This window comes from Leuresthes tenuis, unplaced genomic scaffold, assembly GCF_036924035.1.
Source record: "Leuresthes tenuis unplaced genomic scaffold, fLeuTen1.0.hap1 SCAF_4, whole genome shotgun sequence".
NCBI lineage: Eukaryota > Metazoa > Chordata > Actinopteri > Atheriniformes > Atherinopsidae > Leuresthes > Leuresthes tenuis.
The window spans coordinates 28,774,535-28,795,130 of NW_027325358.1; the positions used below are offsets into that span (position 1 = coordinate 28,774,535).

Here is a 20,596-nt window from a genome sequence, read left to right on the forward strand (position 1 = left end):
TGCTTTTTAGTTTGAAGGGAGATCTTGGACTTTTACCCGGTTATGCCAGGGGTACTGTGAAAGTCCCACTATTTACAATGCTGCCCTCAAAGCTAGTCTGGATTAACTTCAATCAACCACAGGCTCTGCTCTTTTGCAGTATGTGGATGACATCCTTTTATGTAGTCCATCTAAACAACAGTGTGAAAAAGACCAAATGACTCAAATAACTTTCTTGCTTTCAAAATTTTTCCTCTAGTGACGCTGACTTAGAGAGGGATGAAGATAATCATGTTTAATTGTTCATGTTTTGATTGTTTATCATTGGACCCTTTATTACTATGATGCCTCCATTTTAAACTCACGTTGTGTGCAAATGCAGGCTGATGTTTTACAGATAAAGTTATTATTTTCCTTGTTTCTTTTGGGTTGATTAATATAATGGTATTATTATAATCAAAAGGGAGGAATGTAATGGAAAATAATTCTTATATGCATTGTATTGAGTGTTACTGTGTATAACCTGCAAATGACCGAGCTGCAAGGTACCACCCTGCCCTGTTTTCTTAAATTCCTCTTTACAATGGTGGGCTTGTTATAATGAGATAGCTGCACTTTAGGGGGGACAGGGTTAGGCTGGTATTTACGAGTGTGTCTGGGTAACCTCAACTGATGGTTGGGGAGGAAAGTTAGAAGAACAATCAATTATACCCAAAAACAGATGACGTGATGAGCGGGCAATATAACTGTGTGTTTTTGCTTCAGTGGTCAGAGCAACTCTGTATTCTGTACTGTGTTGTTCTCTCTTGCAAGATATTATTATTAAAGCCTCTTATCTCCTCACAAGAAAATAACTGACTCCCCAAATGCAAGTGTCAGGACAAATGATCAAACTTCTCCAAGCTTCAGTCTGCAGAGAAGTACAAGACAGGGTTGCTCACTTTCTCCCTCACTTTTTGCTATTTTCATCAAACCTTAAGCAGCTGCTATCAGACAAGATAGAAATATTAAAGACAACCAACCCCAAAATATTGAGCATAAAATAAGTCTTTATGCTGATGATGTATTACTTTTCCTTCAGAACTCACAGACGTCTCTCACTCACACGATCACACTCATAAATAAATTCTCAGCACTTTCTGACTACTCTATCAATTGGTCTAAGACCACAGTTCTGCCCATTAACTGTAGGGTCCAGAATATACCTGCGATCACTTTACAGTCAGGAAATATTAGATATTTAGGCATAAACATTTCCTCCAGGCTCTCAGAGCTAACAAAGCTAATTTATGTGCAATTATTAAAGACAGTAGAGGACAATCTCTCTCGTTGCAAGTCCTTACCTATATCAATTATGGGGAGAGTTACAACCATTAAAATGATGATACTACCAAAAGTTAACTATTTGTTCTCAATGATCCCCATAAAACCAACCTGCTACTTGGTTTAAGTCACTAGATTCATGCATCTCCAAATTTCTGTGGAAAAACAAACCACCACGTATTAGTTTAAAAACCCTACAGAAGACCAAGGACAGTGGTGGATTAGATTTACCTAATTTTCAGCACTATTCCTTAGCCAATAGGTTACGGTATATATCAAAATGGTTTAAACCTAGCCCAATAGATGAACATGGATAAATATAGAACAAGCATTGTGTGATAATCTGGAAATCTCTGACCTGCCACTTATTAGTCAAAACGTAAAAAATCACAAATGTTTCAAAAGCATTAACATCAGCACCTCTCTGACAGCCTGGTGGGAATTTCTTAAAATAACAAAGTCTTCACTTGTCCCGGGTAAGCTTACACCCATCTGGAACAATCCTGACATCCTGCAAAACAAAAAAATGCTAAACTTTACTCTGTGGAAGATCAAAGGAATCAAACATCTGGAACATATAATCCAAAATGGACATTTTATTTCATTTGATGAGCTCATATCACAACATGAGATAGGCAGCAATAAATTCCTAGAATATCAACAACTTAAGTCTATAATAACAAAGAAATATATCCTCCACCAACCAGACTTACAACTCCCGATTAGGGTAGCAGAATTTCTAAGCATCTGCACCCCAAAACTACTATCAAAAATATATAAATTATTGTCTAAGATAGATGACACAATGTCTCTACCGTCCTCAAAATGGGAGGCAGATTTATCCATCAGTTCTAGTCATAGCTTCTGGCCACAAATATGTTTGAACACCTTCAGAATGACTCAAAATCCTAATTTACAGCTCATACAATACAAAATTCTTCATAGAACACACTATACAGGACAAAGGATGTTCAGGATGGGTCTAACACACTCAAACATCTGCTCACATTGCACAGATAACACATCTGATGATTATGCACACGCTTTGTGGTTTTGTGCGCCTGTCCAGAAGTTCTGGCTTGAAGTCTGTGCGGACCTATCAACATGGCTAAAGTGTAGCATTCCTGCATGCCCCACACTGTGCATACTGGGTGACTTAGACAACATCAACGTGGAATTTAGCTTAGCACACATGATCCTCACAGTGTTATGTATAGCAAAGAAAACTATTCTCATGAACTGGAAAGCGAAGAACAATCTGTGTATTAACCAGTTTAAAAATCGCTCTGGGCGGTTGGGTGTGTGCTGGGGGGGGCTGTGTGGCTTCGGGCGTCTGGTGGTCTCTCGGGTCGTGGGGACTGGGTTGGTCATTGCTAGGGGGGACTGTGTGTCGGGCTTGGAGGGCAGTTTTGGGGGCTTGCGGGTTGGGCTGTCTTGCGGTGTGGGGCGGGGTCCCTTAGGGGCCTTGGGGTGGTGGCTGCTGGCTCTGTACCGGGTGACCGGGCCGCTCTGGCGTGGGTGGTGGAGCTGGGCCTTGACCTGGTGGCTTGCCGCTGCCCTGTGCCCGGGGCGGGGCCCTGCCTGTGCCTGGGGGGTCTGGGTTGCCCTGGACATGCCACAGTATGCGTGGGTTGGTGCAGGTCCTGGTGCCGGGCTTGTTGCTCTGGGAACTCCAAGGTGTCCGCAGGTGGTTGTTTTTTTTAGGGTGTTGGGGCGTGCGGTGAGGGGGAGGGGATCTGTGTGGGGGTGTGCTTTTCCCCTGTTGGGAGGGGCCTGGGGGGGCCTGGGTGATGGTGGGTCTCAGGCCCGGGCTGCTGCGACTGGTGTGACCAGGTGATTTGTTTGTTTGTTTGTTTGATTTTTGTTGTTGTTTGTTTGTTTTTGTAGAGGTCCTCCGGGGTGGGGTTGGGTTGAGTGGTGTGGGGCGGGATTGGTTCCTTCTGGGGGTACAGTAGCTCCCGGAATATGGTGACTGCAGGCCCTGAGCCTGATGGACATCAGGCCCTCCTGCCCTGTGTTGGGTCCCAGGTAGCGGGGATGCCTATTGCAGCCAGTCTCTGTAAACATAAACAATAAACATTTATAAAACTTCCCTTGGCAAAGCAAATCTGTTTGGCATAAAGGTATTCAGACTACAATTCTGCTGCCAACAACACTAAACCTTTAGGAATCCGAGAATAAGCTTATTTTCACGAGTTCTACACAATTTCGGATTTTGATATAAAATGAATTCCTTCACTCAAACCAAGTTAAAACTGCTTTGTCCTTCATATTTATCCATGTCTAAATAGCTTTAAACAAAAAAGAACGTTGTACTTTTCAGGATAGGAAAGAACAACACTAAACCTTTTCAGGAATCCGAGAATAAGCGTCGTTTGACGAGTTCTACACAATATCGGATTTTGATATAAAATGAATTCCTTCACTCAAACCAAGTTAAAACTGCTTTGTACTTCATATTTATCCATGTCTAAATAGCTTTAAACAAAAACAAACGTAGTACTTTTCAGGATAGGAAACAACAACACTAAATTTTTTCAGGAATCCAAGAATAAGCTTCTTTTCACGAGTTCTACACAATTCCGGATTTTGATATAAAATTAATTTTCTTCACTCAAACCAAGTTAAAACTGCTTTGTCCTTCATATTTATCCATGTCTAAATAGCTTTAAACAAAAAAGAACGTTGTACTTTGCAGGATAGGAAAGAACAACACTAAACCTTTAGGAATCCGAGAATAAGCTTATTTTCACGAGTTCTACACAATTTCAGATTTTGTTATAAAATGAATTCCTTCACTCAAACCAAGTTAAAACTGCTTTGTCCTTCATATTTTTGCATGTCTAAATAGGTTTCAGGCATAAAATTCTTCATATTACCCTGTATGTGAAAGAAGCATACTTGTGATGGAGCAATACACTCCTTTTGGGTAACCTAAACTGATGGTTGGGGAGGAAAGTTAGAAGAACAATCAACTATCAACCAAAGACAGATGACGTGATGAGCGGGCAATATAACTGTGTGTTTTTACTTCAGTGGTCAGAGCAACTCTGTATTCTGTACTGTGTTGTTCTCTCTTTCAAGATATTATTATTAAAGCCTCTTATCTCCTCAGAAGAAAATAACTGACTCTGTGCGTTACTAAATTTCCACCACAATTTTGGCGTCACGAACAGGATCCCTCGACTGGTGTCTCTGGACCGGATCGCAGTGCATGGCCAGCCTGGACTGAAGTAGCTGTTCCAGCCTCATACCTCCAAGGCCTTTTCTGAGAGAGAGGACTGGCAGGTCCTTTTCCTGAATACCAGCGCTGGGATCATTTTTGAAATATGATAGTCTGAGACGATAGGACTGCTTTTTAGTTTTTATTTGAATAAAAGAGGGTTTCCCGGTTGTGTCATTAGTGAGACAGAGATTTCATGGGTAAGTGAAACTTTTGAAGCAGTCCGAAGAAGTGTGAAGTACTCCGAAGAAGTGTGAGTACAGATTAAGGTCCTCATTGGAGACGTCCTTTGAGTGAAGGAATATATTTCCCCATTCCAAGTCTGAGAATGGGAAACAGTAGATCTCAGACTTTTGACCCTACCGGGGGACCTGAGCATGATGAAATGAAAAAGACATATGGTCCAGAGGTTTTCCACCTGAAGGTTCTTTTAGTATGTTAGAAATAAGAAAATTAGAAGAAAAGTTTTGCAAATATGAGAAAGAGATGAAGCAAAAAAAAGAAAATTAAGTTTAAATAAGAAGTAAGAAAGGTATAGAATTTTGGAAAAAATAAAGTGTATTAAGAGAAAGAAAGGAAAATGTTAAACAAATGCCATGACGGAATGATGATAATAATTTAGTATTAGCTGTGCCGGATCCAGACCTGGACTCCTGCCCTCCACGACGCCTGCAACAACAACAGCCAGCCCTGCCACAAGCCTCTGGCTCTCGGGAAGAAGGGACTTCTTCCATCCTCCCTCGGGAAGAAATTCCATCATTCTCACAACATCAGTTACATAGGTCTGATGATGAGGAAAAGGAAGACGTTTGGTTCTCCAGCGTACCTGCCCAAGAACTTTTAACGCAAGTGACAAAAATCCTTTACCCACAATCTGGACTTCAGAGATCTAAACGTGAGAAAAAACAAAACCAGATTCAAACCATGCCTATGGTTAAAGTTGCAGTTCCCACTGGACCATTACTGGTTTATCGACCCTGGACTGAGACTGACATCATGGAAGCATAACAATGCTTACCAGATCCAGAGATTTCTGGACCCCATTTTGCTGACGAGTTGCGAGATTTCTGCGCACAATTCTGCCTGACTGGGGTTGAATTGCGTCGCATATTGGCAAAAAAGTTCAAACCGACCGACCTCGGCAAAATAGAGGCCAGTATGCTACAACTGGATTTGCGACCTACCAACAGTGAACGAGGACATAATGATAACGCTCAATATGAAGCAGCCATCCAAAGACTGTGTCAAGCCATCACCACTCAATTTCCAACCAAAATCAATATGTCCCACATTTACACCTGCAAACAGAAACCTGGTGAAGGGACTGATGATTTTGTACACCGCATCCTTGAGAAAGTCAGCAAGCACAGCGGTCATCAGAGACCAAGGGATTTGGGTAATGAATCAGGACCATGGGAGAGTATTGCATGCAATGGAATGTCCGACTATAGTTGGTAAAAAGCGGGTAAGAAAAGGTTAAAATACCCGACTGTACACAATCAATAGTGGGAGCGTATGTGTTCGGCTACAAGAAGGTGTGAAAGTCCGACCATGGTTTGTAAAAAGCGGGTAAGAAAAGGTGCGAATGCCCGACAATGTATGATCAAAAGAGGGAGCGGAGGTTTTCGGCTGCAAGAAGGTCTGAATGTCCAACCATAATTTTTTTAAAAACGGGGAAGAAAATAATCGAAAGCCCGACTATACACCATCAAAAGCGGGAGCGGAGGTGTTCAGCTGCAAGAAGGTCTGAATGTCCATCAATAATTGCTAGAAAACATGAAAGAAAATTTTCGAATATCAAACCGCACATGATCATAAGCGGGAGAGGAGGTGTTCAGCTGCAGGAAGGTTTGAATGTCCACCCATAATTCCTGAAAAATGGGTGAAAAAAAAGGTAAGAATGCCCAACCATACATCACCAAAAGCAGGTGTGAATGTTAGATCATAATTTGCAAAAAGCTGATGAGAAAGGGTGAGAATGCCCGACTATACACCTTCAAATGCAGGAGCGGAGGTGTTCGGCTGTAAGGAGGTGTGAATCTCCGACCATAATTGCTGAAAAATGTGTTAGAAAAGGTAAGAATGCCGGAGCATACATCATCAAAAGCGGGAGAGGTGGTGTTCGGCTGCAAGTAGGTGTGAATGTCCAGCCATAATTACTCACAAACGGGTAAGAAAAGGTAGTATTGCCAGACCATACATGATCAAAACAGGGAGCGGAGGTGGTTCGGCTGAGAGAAGGTGTGAATGTCCGACTAAAGTTCAAATATATTAACAAAAGCGGGAGGAGAGGTCTTCGGATGAGAGTGGTTGAGAATTTTCAACCATAATCTATAAAATGCGGTGAAAAAAAAGGTGTGATAGAACACTAAAAGGTGGAGCGGAAGTGTTCGGCTGCAAGAAGGTGTGAATGTCCGACTATATTTGGTGAAAAGCAGGTGAAGCAAGGTCTGAATGCCCAACCTTACATCATGAAAAGCGAGATCAGAGGTGTTTGGCTGAGAGAAGGCCACAGTTTGCGATGCAATAATTAAAGGCCTCATGCCAGGTGTCGCCACTGAAGTAAAGAACATTTACGTGGGATGGTGTGAGGGTCCTCGTTTGGCTGACGTTCGCCGATATGCTCGCCATGCTCAGAACCAAGTTGAGACGCGTAAGACAACCAAAAGGGACAAGTGTGAAAAGGAGCTGCATTTGGCAGCCATGACCATGTATTACGCAGTTGGTGTAAACAGAGGACGAGGCCGAAGTCGAAGACGTGGACGTGTGGGAGAGGAGGTCGAAATGGGCCACGCCAGAGCTATGATCCGAATATTTGTTTTTACTGTGGCCAGACTGGACACTGGAAGAAGGACTGTCCACAGCTGAAAAGTGATGAAATTGGGCAAAAGACTGACTGAGGGTGGGAGGCAGGTTCTGGACGTCACGCGTCAGCGGAGCCTCCACTAATGGGTGATAGCACAAACACACTCACACATTTTTCCTGCTCTGTGTAGTGAAGAAACGCTTGCCGACTGTGATTCACGTAGTAAAGTTTTGCATGCTATTTCCGTCCTAGAGCAAAGATATTTCTCTCAGAATATAGGAACTTATGTTGATCAGTAGTGACGTCAATGGAGTTTGATTGTCCTCCAAAGTTAAGTGGAAACCACGTTTACTGTATGTCTGCATCAGGCCAGGTTGTGAAGGAGAAAATGACAATGCCCATTGCGTGTTGTCACTCCTTCAAACACTCATTTTTGTAATCAGAGTTGTGTCCCATTAACCTGATGGGCTGTGATCTCATGTGTAAATTAGGCATTATTTTAACTTCTACACCAGAGGGTGTTAAGGTTATGTTACAGCCTGACAAAGTTTTCACAGCAGTGCAGTTTGATTCATCGGCACTTACATATGCTTATGAGTGGAAACTTCCCAGCTCTCCTTTTTCACAACAACTAGTGGAAGAAGCAAAAGCGTTAGTTTCACCCCTTTCTGATTTCATGCAACCTACTGATTTGCACTGCACATCACACATTTCTTTGGGGCCTGACAATGACTATGAGAAGAAGTGAAAAAATATGTGCGCCTACTTTATTGGCTGTGTCGCTCACTCCAGAGCACTTCGATTTTTTTAATGTTTGTGGTACTCGCCCTCACATTTCCTTGGCCAAACGTACACACAGGCAGTGACAAGGTGTGGGAGAGTTTGTTGCTACATGTCAGAAAGAAATGGAGTGGACCGTTTCACCTGCTGATCCAAATTTGATGTTTTCTGAACGATTGTCAGCATACAAAAAAACATTTTTGAGTACAATGCATTGTCAAAGAACTGTGGACTTAATTCCTACCACAGAATCACATTTTGAAGCATGTTTTTTATCTGAAACAGATTTGTCTTCGATACCCATGTTGGCTGAAGTGCCCAATGATCTTTGGGCTAAGAGCAAATATGATATGGGGTTGATAAAAGGCTGTGAACCAGTAATTGTCACCCCTAAATCAGACTTTTGTCCATGTAAAAAACAATACCCTTTTAAGCCTGAAGCAATTAAAGGGATTAAACCTGTTTTTCAATCTTTTCAGAAAACAGGCGTTATTGTTCCTTTTGAAAATTCACCTGTGCTTACTCCATTGATTCCTGTTAAAAAGATTAAAGATGCTGGCCAGCCAGATGAATGGCGTTTTGTACAGGACCTCAAAGCAGTGAATGCTGCAGTTCAGCCACATGCTCCTACTGTGCCCAACCCACACACTATTTTGTCTCAAATTACATCAGATGCAGAGTTTTTCTCAGTGGTTGACTTGTCGCCAGTGCACCCTGATAGCCCATTTTGGTTTGCTTTTTAGTTTGAAGGGAGATCTTGGACTTTTACCCGGTTATGCCAGGGGTACTGTGAAAGTCCCACTATTTACAATGCTGCCCTCAAAGCTAGTCTGGATTAACTTCAATCAACCACAGGCTCTGCTCTTTTGCAGTATGTGGATGACATCCTTTTATGTAGTCCATCTAAACAACAGTGTGAAAAAGACAGTGAATCTGTTGAAACATCTTCATTCTTATGGCCATAAAGCCAGCCTTTCTAATTTACAGTTTGTACAGGACGAAGTCACCTTTTTGGGTCATGTGATTTCTAAGGATGGGCGCTCACTTTCTCCTAAACGTGTTGCTGCAGTTCAGATCATTCCTAAACCGGTTACTAAAAAACAGCTTATGTCATTCTTAGGTATAACATCTTACTGCAGGAACTTTATTCCTAACTACTCTTTTCTCGAAGCTCTCTTAGGTGCTCTTATCCATGGTAAAGGCCTCCAGTCAGCTGATCGTGTTCCATGGACTCCTGAGGCTGAATCAGCCTTTAGTCAGCTTAAGCTGGCTCTTCAAACAGCACCAACACTTGGCATTCCAGATCCTCATAAACCTTTCATACAGGCAGTTGATGAGAAGCATGGTTGTATGACATCTGTTCTTATGCAGGAACATGGGGCAGGCAAAGGCCAGTGGCTCATTTCTCAGCAAAACTGGACTCTGTGGCTGCAGGCCTGCCTGGTTGTCTTCGTGTTGTTGCAGCTGCAGAGAAAGCTGTCCTGGCCTCCCAAGATATTGTGGGCTACGCTAATTTGACTGTTTTGGTTCCTCATGCTGTTGCCATTATTCTTCTCGAGCAGAAAACTTCACATCTTTCAACTGCTCGTTGGCTCAGATACACCTCTGTGATATGCCAAATGTCACTGTTAAACGTTGTACTGTTCTGAATCCTGCTACTTTGCTTCCGACTCCTGAGGATGGGGAGCCTCATGACTGTGAAGCTGTTTTGGAACAAGTTTGTACACCCCGACCTGATCTTTTAGAGACTCCTCTTCCAAACTCTGACATGATTCTTTTTGTAGATGGATCAGCTTTGCGTGATCCAGCCACAGGTACTAACTGTGTTTGGTTTGCAGTATGTTCTTCACATGACACTTTGTTGTCTGGTTCTCTTCCTAAACATTTCTCTGCTCAAACTACTGAGCTTATTGCACTTACTGAAGCTTGTAAGTTGGCAGCTGGTAAGTCTGTCACTATTTACACAGATTCCAGATATGCTTTTGGTGTTGTTCATGACTTTGGTGCGCTGTGGAAACACAGGCATTTCCTTAAATCAGATGGTAAAACTATTCTGAACTCCAAGCAGGTTTCTGATCTTCTTGATGCGATCCTTTTGCCTACAGCAATCTCGGTCTGTAAGTGTGCGGCTCACACTAACTCAGACGATCCTGTTGCTTGTGGCAATGCCAGAGCTGATGCTGCAGCTAAGCAAGCAGCTAAATCTTTTCCTGTTTTCTCTTCCCTCTCTTTGCAGGCAGAAGACTCCCTCACAGATCTCCATGCTTTGCAAACTTTTGCCTCTGCAGATGAAATTTGGTCCTCTGGACGCATTTGGTCCTCTGTGGGTGCAACTCATATGGATGGTGTTTGGATGGGACCTAATGGTAAACCCTGTCTACCTAAACATTTTTTTCCTCATTTTTCAAAATTGACACATGGGTTGGACCATGTGTCAAAAGGGGGGATGCTGAATGCACTCACTGCTCAGTGGTTCACAAAAGGGTTCAGTTCATATGCGCAAAAATACTGTCAGTCATGTATGGTTTGTGCCACACATAATGTAGGAAAGGCATTACACACATCGCAAGTTGCACACCCTCCACCAGAGAAACCTTTTGAACATTTGATGATGGATTTTGTTGAACTCACACCAGCTGAAGGAAAGAAATATGCACTAGTAATAGTGGACGTGTTTAGTAAATGGGTTGAAGTTTTCCCTGCAAAACATGCAAACAGTAATGCAGTGACTAAAGCACTGCTAAACAGAAATCATTCCTAGATGGGGCATTCCAGAGAAGATCAGCAGTGATAATGGCACACATTTTGTAAACACTGCATTGACTGAGGTTGGTAAATTCCTGGGAATAACCTTGCGCACACATTGTGCTTATCATCCACAGAGTGGAGGTGCTGTGGAAAGAGAAAATGGTACATTAAAGTCCAAGTTAGCCAAATGTTGTGAAGAAACAGGTCTGCCATGGACAAAAGCATTACCTATTGTGCTTACCTACATGAGAATGAGAATCAGAGCTCAAGTGAATCTCAGCCCATTTGAAATTTTATTTGGCAGACCTCCTAACCTGGGATTGGGACCTGTAACCAGACCCCTCCCTTCCACAACTGTTTGTGATGATGCTATGTTGTCTTACTGTCGAAACCTTTCCACTGTTCTATCTCAAGTTTCACAGAAAGTAAAAGCAGCCCTTCCAGCCACAGAAAACACACCACTCCAACCAGATGACAGGTGGAGTGTTACTACTGCAAATCCTGTAGCATTTGTGCCATCAGGGTTTTTTGCTTGACCTGTTGAATAAATATAGTTATTTCTGCATTTTCATAACGTATATCAGTTAAGTCTGGCCTGGGTAAAACACTGATGGTTATTTCTGACATGCAATCATGAGGCTTTCCATCTGTGGGGTAGGTAGCAGTGTGGATGGATTAAGTGTAGCACATCTCTTGACAACAAGGTGTGGCTGTGAAAGAAGAACTGTTATGTAGGAGAGATGTCTGGTAAAGATATTTTGTTAAGTAACCATATCACAGCCACTGCATGAGGTACCTTAAGTGTTAATGGGTGAAATAACACCATTATTGTTGATGCCTGCACTGCCAATGGCTTCTGGCCATTGATTCAAAAGTACGATCTCGTCCCTTTTTCCCCCTTTCAGTGGACACTGGCCCCTAATTACCGCAATTCAGCAGGGGGTCTTTCATTAGGAGTACTGGACTCCCCCGTGCACGGTTTCAGCTCCGACCCTGGAAAGCGGAAAAAACGTTGAGATCTGGTTTGAGGACCCAATTGTTGAGAAAAGTCTCTCAATGAGACTCAGAGTTGCTGGAGTCAGTTAATGCAAATGTTTAATCTTGCAGCAAGTTCAAGAATGTGTGTGTGTATGGGTGTATGTGTGCGAACGTGTGTGAGTTTGTGTGTGTGAGAGTTTAAAGAACCTGTTATCAACAGGCAGGTCTTAACTAGTATGGCACAGGTCCAGCCTGTCTCATCTTTTTTGGAAGGTCCAGCGCTCGGCCGTAACCCTTCTGTCTGTTTGGACTCTCACATACATTCGGTTAATCATAGAAAAACGAGAACAAAACTTTTTAGCCCCTTAAATTCATAAAACAGACATGGTGCAGTTATTTCCATTCTAGAAAATAAGAGTAATCACCACCATTCCTATAAATTCTGGATATTCTAACAATCTGAATCTTTTTTAAATGTTCGATGAAGCCCTTTGCTGTTCTGTTTAGAGACTCAGCTGATCATAAACCAAGTTTTGCTCTTGAACCAAGCTTCTAAACTCTTCACCTTTTTCATTTCTCAGTTAGTATTCACTTTAAAACTGATTAAAAGAAAAATTAAATGAATGCGTATCAACAAATGTGGGATCTAAACTCTAGTGCTTTCTCTAAAATAATTTCCTTTCTCAATTCAGAAATGTGTGTGTGTAAGTCACAACACCCGTGACACCAAAACGGCTTTCTTTTCTCTCTTTTCTCTACACTCTGCACTGTGAGCACACACACCAAATCAGAAAGGCTTTTTTCTCTCTTTTCTACATTATGGACTGTGGGGACACAAAACCGCTCTCTCTCTTTTTTTTTTTGATTGTGTGCCAGGGCGTTGTCTCACGTATTAGATTATGCTTAAGATACGAATGGGTTTATCAGTCACATCAGAATCCATACATACTGATCCTCCCGTAATAAAATGGTCGGATCTTATCAAACACACTTTGTTTCTTGTTACAAGTCAGCGAAACAGCGTATACACGTCAAGACACTGAATCAAGTTTGCCACAAGAACTCATAAGTTTGGCAGTATTGCTCTGCCGTCAGCAATCATACACCCATTTTATTTTCATGAGACATGTGCAGGCACCTGTTCATCTACTGTTCTATCACTATGAATTAGTTTATCTATTATCAATAAGGATACTTCTACAACTACTATCAAAGTATGTCCGGACTTCTTATGTTGTCAGTTGCTATATATGAATAAGTGGGTTGCTACTGAAAAGCATTAAGCATGTCACACAGCCCAAACATATAACATTTCAGGACACACCACACAGTTAACAACCACAGTGAAGCGTGTCAAAGCCCAAACATGTAACATTCAACAGGACACTTACACAACACATTCAAATCAAACAGTCAGACAACATACAAGAACATATACCCCAGCCGGCATTGCTCCCTGCCTATTTTCCTACAACTCACTATGTGTGCGCACACCTTTATTCACAAACTCTTCAACTTATACTCTTTTACCGAAGCTGCTACAGCTCGATTGGCCAAATACCCTTAGATCCTATTTCGGTGAATTTGACATCTGCCTTGTATGTAACAGATTAGCGGTTTAGCAGTTTTAATTTAGTTTGAGTGAAGGAATTCATTTTATAGCAAAATCCGAAATCGTGAAGAACTCATGAAAGTAAGCTTATTCTCGGATTCCTGAAACTTTAGATTTGCTCTTTCTTTTACTGCAAAGTACAACGTTGAGCAGCACTAATGAGTTGTTTCTATTTTTGGCAGGCTTTACCTTTGCGGATGAAGCCCTTTCTGTCTGTGCAAAAGAAATCTTGTTACTGTGCAGAGTGACTTCTCTGAGTAGAGTCGCCTTACTTGTTGCGACTGTGCCGATGTTCGAAGCTGGAGTGCAAAGTTGTTGCTTGAATGGTGCTCGCTGGAGCGTGTGGTAGTGTAAAGTTATACCATTTAAAAGGGCTGAAGAGTGCTCAGTGCAGCGGGTGGGCGGAGGTGCAAAGTGACACTGTGGCCATAAAAAGAACACCGCTACAAGTGCGCATTGTGCCAGGAAGGGCCCTCGGACGGGAACCAGTGGACAGTTATCGCTTCTCGGCCTTTTGGCTAAGATCAAGTGTAGTATCTGTTATTATCAGTTTAATGTCTGATATGTCCTCTATGCGAGGACTACATATTAAATGGATTTTTATCAATAGGATTTGAAAAAGGAGCTTACTCCAAGCATCGACCCGGTACTGCAGTGCCGCTGGGAACAGTGCGCTCTCCTCTGCTCTTGTGAAAAAGCAAACAGCGGTGCAGGATGGAAGTTTCTTTTAATCTGCTGAGAAAAGAGAGTGAATGCGAAGCAGACTTTAACACGGCTCTGGGAGCGAGCCGAGTGCGGGCTAACCGGGAGAATTGCTTGAAAGAAACGCGACACCGAATGAGCAGTCAAAACAAAGCCTCAATACGGTGTTCCCGTGTTGTTTGTGGCTGCCTTGTCTTTTGCACAGAGTAAAAGACAAGGCAGCCATCGAATAGGGCCCGATTGTTCCTACTTGGTCAGCCGAGGAGCAAGGGGGGGGAGCAAGCGTCTCAACCAAGCAAAGCTCACCATGGGGAAGGTGGCTATGCCAACTAGCCTGATGCCCTGCTCCCGCAGTGATGGATAATCGTACACTGGTTTCTCTTCATAATGTACAAGTCTTTCGCCTTTTACTAAAGACTCCCGTGGAGAGCAGCACTAATGAATTTTTCCTATTTTTGGCAGGCTTTACCTTTGCGGGTGAAGCCCTTAATGTCTGTGCAAAAGAAATCTTGTTACTGTGCAGAGTGACTTCTCTGAGTAGAGTCGCCTTACTTGTTGCGACTGTGCCGATGTTGCTTGAATGGTGCTCGCTGGAGCGTGCGGTAGTGTAAAGTTATACCATTTAAAAGGGTTGAAGAGTGCTCAGTGCAGCGGGTGGGCGGAGGTGCAAAGTGACACTATGGCCATAAAAAGAACACCGCTACAAGTGCGCATTGTGCCAGGAAGGGCCCTCGGACGTGAACCAATGGACAGTTATCGCTTCTCGGCCTTTTGGTTAAGATCAAGTGTAGTATCTGTTCTTATCAGTTTAATGTCTGATATGTCCTCTATGCGAGGACTACATATTAAATGGATTTTTATCAATAGGAGTTGAAAAAGGAGCTTGCTCCGTTCACTCCAAGCATCGACCCGGTACTGCAGTGCCGCTGGGAACGGTGCGCTCTCCTCTGCTCTTGTGAAAAAGCAAGCAGCGGTGCAGGATGGAAGTTTCTTTTAATCTGCTGAGAAAAGAGAGTGAATGCGAAGCAGACTTTAACACGGCTCTGGGAGCGAGCCGAGTGCGGGCTAACCGGGAGAATTGCTTGAAAGAAACGCGACACCGAATGAGCAGTCAGAACAAAGCCTCAATACGGTGTTCCCGTGTCGTTTGTGGCTGCCTTGTCTTTGGCACAGAGTAAAAGACAAGGCAGCCATCGAATAGGGCCCGATTGTTCCTACTTGGTCAGCCGAGGAGCAAGGGGGGGGAGCAAGCGTCTCAACCAAGCAAAGCTCACCATGGGGAAGGTGGCTATGCCAACTAGCCTGATGCCCTGCTCCCGCAGTGATGGATAATCGTACTCTGGTTTCTCTTCATAACGTACAAGTCCTTCGCCTTTTACTAAAGAATTCTGTGGAGAGCAGCACTAATGAATTGTTTCTATTTTTGGCAGGCTTTACCTTTGGGGGTGAAGCCCTTTCTGTCTGTGCAAAAGAAATCTTGTTACTGTGCAGAGTGACTTCTCTGAGGAGAGTCGCCTTACTTGTTGCGACTGTGCCGATGTTGCTTGAATGGTGCTCGCTGGAGCGTGCGGTAGTGTAAAGTTATACCATTTAAAAGGGTTGAAGAGTGCTCAGTGCAGCGGGTGGGCGGAGGTGCAAAGTGACACTATGGCCATAAAACGAACACCGCTACAAGTGCGCATTGTGCCAGGAAGGGCCCTCGGACGTGAACCAGTGGACAGATATTGCTTCTCGGCCTTTTGGCTAAGATCAAGTGTAGTATCTGTTCTTATCAGTTTAATATGTGATATGTCTATGCAAGGACTACATATTAAATGGATTTTTATCAATAGGAGTTGAAAAAGGAGCTTACTCCGTTCACTCCAAGCATCGACCCGGTACTGCAGTGCCGCTGGGAACGGTGCGCTCTCCTCTGCTCTTGTGAAAAAGGAAACAGCGGTGCAGGATGGAAGTTTCTTTTAATCTGCTGAGAAAAGAGAGTGAATGCGAAGCAGACTTTAACACGGCTCTGGGAGCGAGCCGAGTGCGGGCTAACCAGGAGAATTGCTTGAAAGAAACGCGACACCGAATGAGCGGTCAGAACAAAGCCTCAATACGGTGTTCCTGTGGTGTTTTTATAAAATGCGGTGTAAAAAAAAGTGTGAATGCCCCATAGAAAACTAAAAGGTGGAGCGGAAGTGTTCGGCTGCAAGAAGGTGTGAATGTCCGACTATATTTGGTGAAAAGCAGGTGAGGCAAGGTCTGAATGCCCAACCTTACATCATCAAAAGCGAGATCAGAGGTTTTTGGCTGCAAGAAGGCCATAGTTTGCCAAAAGCGGGTAAGGTGCGAATGATCGGCTAAATATCAACAAAAGTGGGGGCGGAGGTCTTCGGATGCAAGTGGGTGTGAATATCCCACCATACAAGTATGGTGGAGAGGAAGCTGTGAATGGCCGACCATAGTTTGCAAAAAGCGGGTGAGAAAAGGTGCGAATGTCCAACCATACATGATCAAAACAGGGAGCGGAGGTGTTTGGCTGCGACAAGGTGTGAATGTCCACCCATAATTAATGAAAAGCGGGCAACAAGTAGGTTCGAATGCCCAACCATACATCATCAAAAGCAGGAGTGGATGTGTTCGGCTACAAGAAGGTTTGAATGTCCGAGCATAGTTTGTAAAAAGCGGGTAAGAAAAGGTTCGAATGCCCGAACATACACCATCAAAAGAGGGAGCGGAGGTGTTCCGCTGTAAGACGGTTTGAATGTCCGACCATAGTTGGTAAAAAGTGGGTATGAAAAGGTTCGAATGCCCAAATTCGGCTGCAAAAAACTGTGTTCGGCTGCAAAAAGGTGTGAATGTTCGACTAAATTTTGTAAAAAGCGGGTAAGACAAGGTGCGAATGCCTGACAATGTATGATCAAAAGCGGGAGCGGAGGTGTTCAGCTGCAAGAAGGTCTAAATGTCCATTTTTAATTGCTAGAAAACATGAAAGAAAATTTTCGAAAATCAATCCGCACATGATCATAAGTGGGAGAGGAGGTGTTCAGCTGCAAGAAGGTGTGAATGTCCTACCATAATTGCTGAAAAATGTGTTAGAAACGGTAAGAATGCCGGACCATACATCATCAAAAGCTAGAGAGGTGGTGTTCGGCTGCAAGTAGGTGTGAATGTCTGACTAAAGTTCAAATATATTAACAAAAGCGGGAGGAGAGGTCTTCGGATGAGTGGTTGAGAATTTCCAACCATAATCTATAAAATGCGGTGAAAAAAAAGGTGTGATAGATACCTAAAAGGTGGAGCGGAAGTGTTCGGCTGCAAGAAGGTGTGAATGTTATATATATAGTTGGTGAAAAGCAGGAAAAGCAAGGTCTGAATGCCCAATCTTACATCATCAAAAGCGAGATCAGAGGTGTTTGGCGGCAAGAAAACGGGTAAGGTGTGAATGACCGACTAAATATCAACAAAAGTGGGGGCGGAGGTCTTCGGATGCAAGTGGGTGTGAATATCCCACCATACAAGTATGGTGGAGAGGAAGCTGTGAATGGCCGACCATAGTTTGCAAAAAGCGGGTGAGAAAAGGTGCGAATGTCCAACCATACATGATCAAAACAGGGAGCGGAGGTGTTTGGCTGCGACAAGGTGTGAATGTCCACCCATAATTAATGAAAAGCGGGCAACAAGTAGGTTCGAATGCCCAACCATACATCAACAAAATCAGGAGTGAATGTGTTTGGCTACAAGAAGGTTTGAATGTCCGAGCATAGTTTGTAAAAAGCGGGTAAGAAAAGGTGCGAATGCCCGACAAAGTATGATCAAAAGAGGGAGTGGAGGTTTTCGGCTACAAGAAGGTTTGAATGTACGACCATAGTTTGTAAAAAGCGGGTAAGAAAAGGTGCGAATGCCCGAACATACACCATCAAAAGAGGGAGCGGAGGTGTTCCACTGAAAGACGGTGTGAATGTCCGACCATAGTTGGTAAAAAGCGGGTAAGAAAAGGTTCGAATGCCCGAATATATACCATCAAAAGCGGAAGCGGAGGTGTTCGGTTGTAAGAAGTTGTGAACGTCCGAATTTAGTCGAACACCTTTTTGCAGCCGAACACAGTTTTTTGCAGCCGAATTTGGGCATTCGAACCTTTTCATACCCACTTTTTACCAACTATGGTCAGACATTCACACCGTCTTACAGCGGAACACCTCCGCTCCCTCTTTTGATGGTGTATGTTCGGGCATTCGAACCTTTTCTTACCCGCTTTTTACAAACTATGCTCGGACATTCAAACCTTCTTGTAGCCGAACACATCCACTCCTGCTTTTGATGATGTATGGTTGGGCATTCGAACCTACTTGTTGCCCGCTTTTCATTAATTATGGGTGGACATTCACACCTTGTCGGAGCCAAACACCTCCGCTCCCTGTTTTGATCAATTATGGTTTGACATTCGCACCTTTTCTCACCCGCTTTTTGCAAACTATGGTCGGCCATTCACAGCTTCCTCTCCACCATACTTGTATGGTGGGATATTCACACCCACTTGCATCCGAAGACCTCCGCCCCCACTTTTGTTGATATTTAGTCGGTCATTCACACCTTACCCGTTTTCTTGCCGCCAAACACCTCTGATCTCGCTTTTGATGATGTAAGATTGGGCATTCAGACCTTGCTTTTCCTGCTTTTCACCAACTATATATATAACATTCACACCTTCTAGCAGCCGAACACTTCCGCTCCACCTTTTAGGTATCTATCACACCTTTTTTTTCACCGCATTTTATAGATTATGGTTGGAAATTCTCAACCACTCATCCGAAGACCTCTCCTCCCGCTTTTGTTAATATATTTGAACTTTCGTCAGACATTCACACCTACTTGCAGCCGAACACCACCTCTCTAGCTTTTGATGATGTATGGTCCGGCATTCTTACCGTTTCTAACACATTTTTCAGCAATTATGGTAGGACATTCACACCTTCTTGCAGCTCAACACCTCCTCTCCCACTTATGATCATGTGCGGATTGATTTTCGAAAATTTTCTTTCATGTTTTCTAGCAATTAAAAATGGACATTTAGACCTTCTTGCAGCTGAACACCTCCGCTCCCGCTTTTGATCATACATTGTCAGGCATTCGCACCTTGTCTTACCCGCTTTTTACAAAATTTAGTCGAACATTCACACCTTTTTGCAGCCGAACACAGTTTTTTGCAGCCGAATTTGGGCATTCGAACCTTTTCATACCCACTTTTTACCAACTATGGTCGGACATTCACACCGTCTTACAGCGGAACACCTCCGCTCCCTCTTTTGATGGTGTATGTTCGGGCATTCGAACCTTTTCTTACCCGCTTTTTACAAACTATGCTCGGACATTCAAACCTTCTTGTAGCCGAACACATCCACTCCTGCTTTTGATGATGTATGGTTGGGCATTCGAACCTACTTGTTGCCCGCTTTTCATTAATTATGGGTGGACATTCACACCTTGTCGCAGCCAAACACCTCCGCTCCCTGTTTTGATCATGTATGGTTGGACATTCGCACCTTTTCTCACCCGCTTTTTGCAAACTATGGTCGGCCATTCACAGCTTCCTCTCCACCATACTTGTATGGTGGGATATTCACACCCACTTGCATCCGAAGACCTCCGCCCCCACTTTTGTTGATATTTAGCCGATCATTCGCACCTTACCCGCTTTTGGCAAACTATGGCCTTCTTGCAGCCAAAAACCTCTGATCTCGCTTTTGATGATGTAAGGTTGGGCATTCAGACCTTGCTTCACCTGCTTTTCACCAAATATAGTCGGACATTCACACCTTCTTGCAGCCGAACACTTCCGCTCCACCTTTTAGTTTTCTATGGGGCATTCACACCTTTTTTTACACCGCATTTTATAAAAACACCACAGGAACACCGTATTGAGGCTTTGTTCTGACCGCTCATTCGGTGTCGCGTTTCTTTCAAGCAATTCTCCTGGTTAGCCCGCACTCGGCTCGCTCCCAGAGCCGTGTTAAAGTCTGCTTCGCATTCACTCTCTTTTCTCAGCAGATTAAAAGAAACTTCCATCCTGCACCGCTGTTTGCTTTTTCACAAGAGCAGAGGAGAGCGCACCGTTCCCAGCGGCACTGCAGTACCGGGTCGATGCTTGGAGTGAACGGAGCAAGCTCCTTTTTCAACTCCTATTGATAAAAATCCATTTAATATGTAGTCCTTGCATAGACATATCACATATTAAACTGATAAGAACAGATACTACACTTGATCTTAGCCAAAAGGCCGAGAAGCAATATCTGTCCACTGGTTCACGTCCGAGGGCCCTTCCTGGCACAATGCGCACTTGTAGCGGTGTTCGTTTTATGGCCATAGTGTCACTTTGCACCTCCGCTGCACTGAGCACTCTTCAACCCTTTTAAATGGTATAACTTTACACTACCGCACGCTCCAGCGAGCACCATTCAAGCAACAT

The 20,596-nt window shown here is 43.6% G+C and overlaps 6 non-coding genes across 6 annotated transcripts; 5 read left to right on the forward strand and 1 right to left on the reverse strand.

Moving 5' to 3' along the window:
• The first annotated feature begins 13,947 nt into the window (after positions 1 to 13,947).
• Positions 13,948 to 14,129, forward strand: LOC140306217 (U2 spliceosomal RNA). The gene has a single exon (XR_011915566.1). It is a non-coding gene; the product is annotated as a U2 spliceosomal RNA (small nuclear RNA).
• Positions 14,130 to 14,517: 388 nt separating this feature from the next.
• LOC140306304 (U5 spliceosomal RNA) lies at positions 14,518 to 14,631 on the forward strand. The gene has a single exon (XR_011915624.1). It is a non-coding gene; the product is annotated as a U5 spliceosomal RNA (small nuclear RNA).
• Positions 14,632 to 14,906: 275 nt separating this feature from the next.
• Positions 14,907 to 15,097, forward strand: LOC140306049 (U2 spliceosomal RNA). Its single transcript, XR_011915413.1, has one exon. It is a non-coding gene; the product is annotated as a U2 spliceosomal RNA (small nuclear RNA).
• Positions 15,098 to 15,485: 388 nt separating this feature from the next.
• LOC140306381 (U5 spliceosomal RNA) lies at positions 15,486 to 15,599 on the forward strand. Its single transcript, XR_011915695.1, has one exon. It is a non-coding gene; the product is annotated as a U5 spliceosomal RNA (small nuclear RNA).
• A 275-nt stretch (positions 15,600 to 15,874) lies between these two features.
• LOC140306176 (U2 spliceosomal RNA) lies at positions 15,875 to 16,062 on the forward strand. Its single transcript, XR_011915529.1, has one exon. It is a non-coding gene; the product is annotated as a U2 spliceosomal RNA (small nuclear RNA).
• Positions 16,063 to 20,230: 4,168 nt separating this feature from the next.
• On the reverse strand, positions 20,231 to 20,418 carry LOC140306115 (U2 spliceosomal RNA). The gene has a single exon (XR_011915474.1). It is a non-coding gene; the product is annotated as a U2 spliceosomal RNA (small nuclear RNA).
• Positions 20,419 to 20,596: the final 178 nt, after the last annotated feature.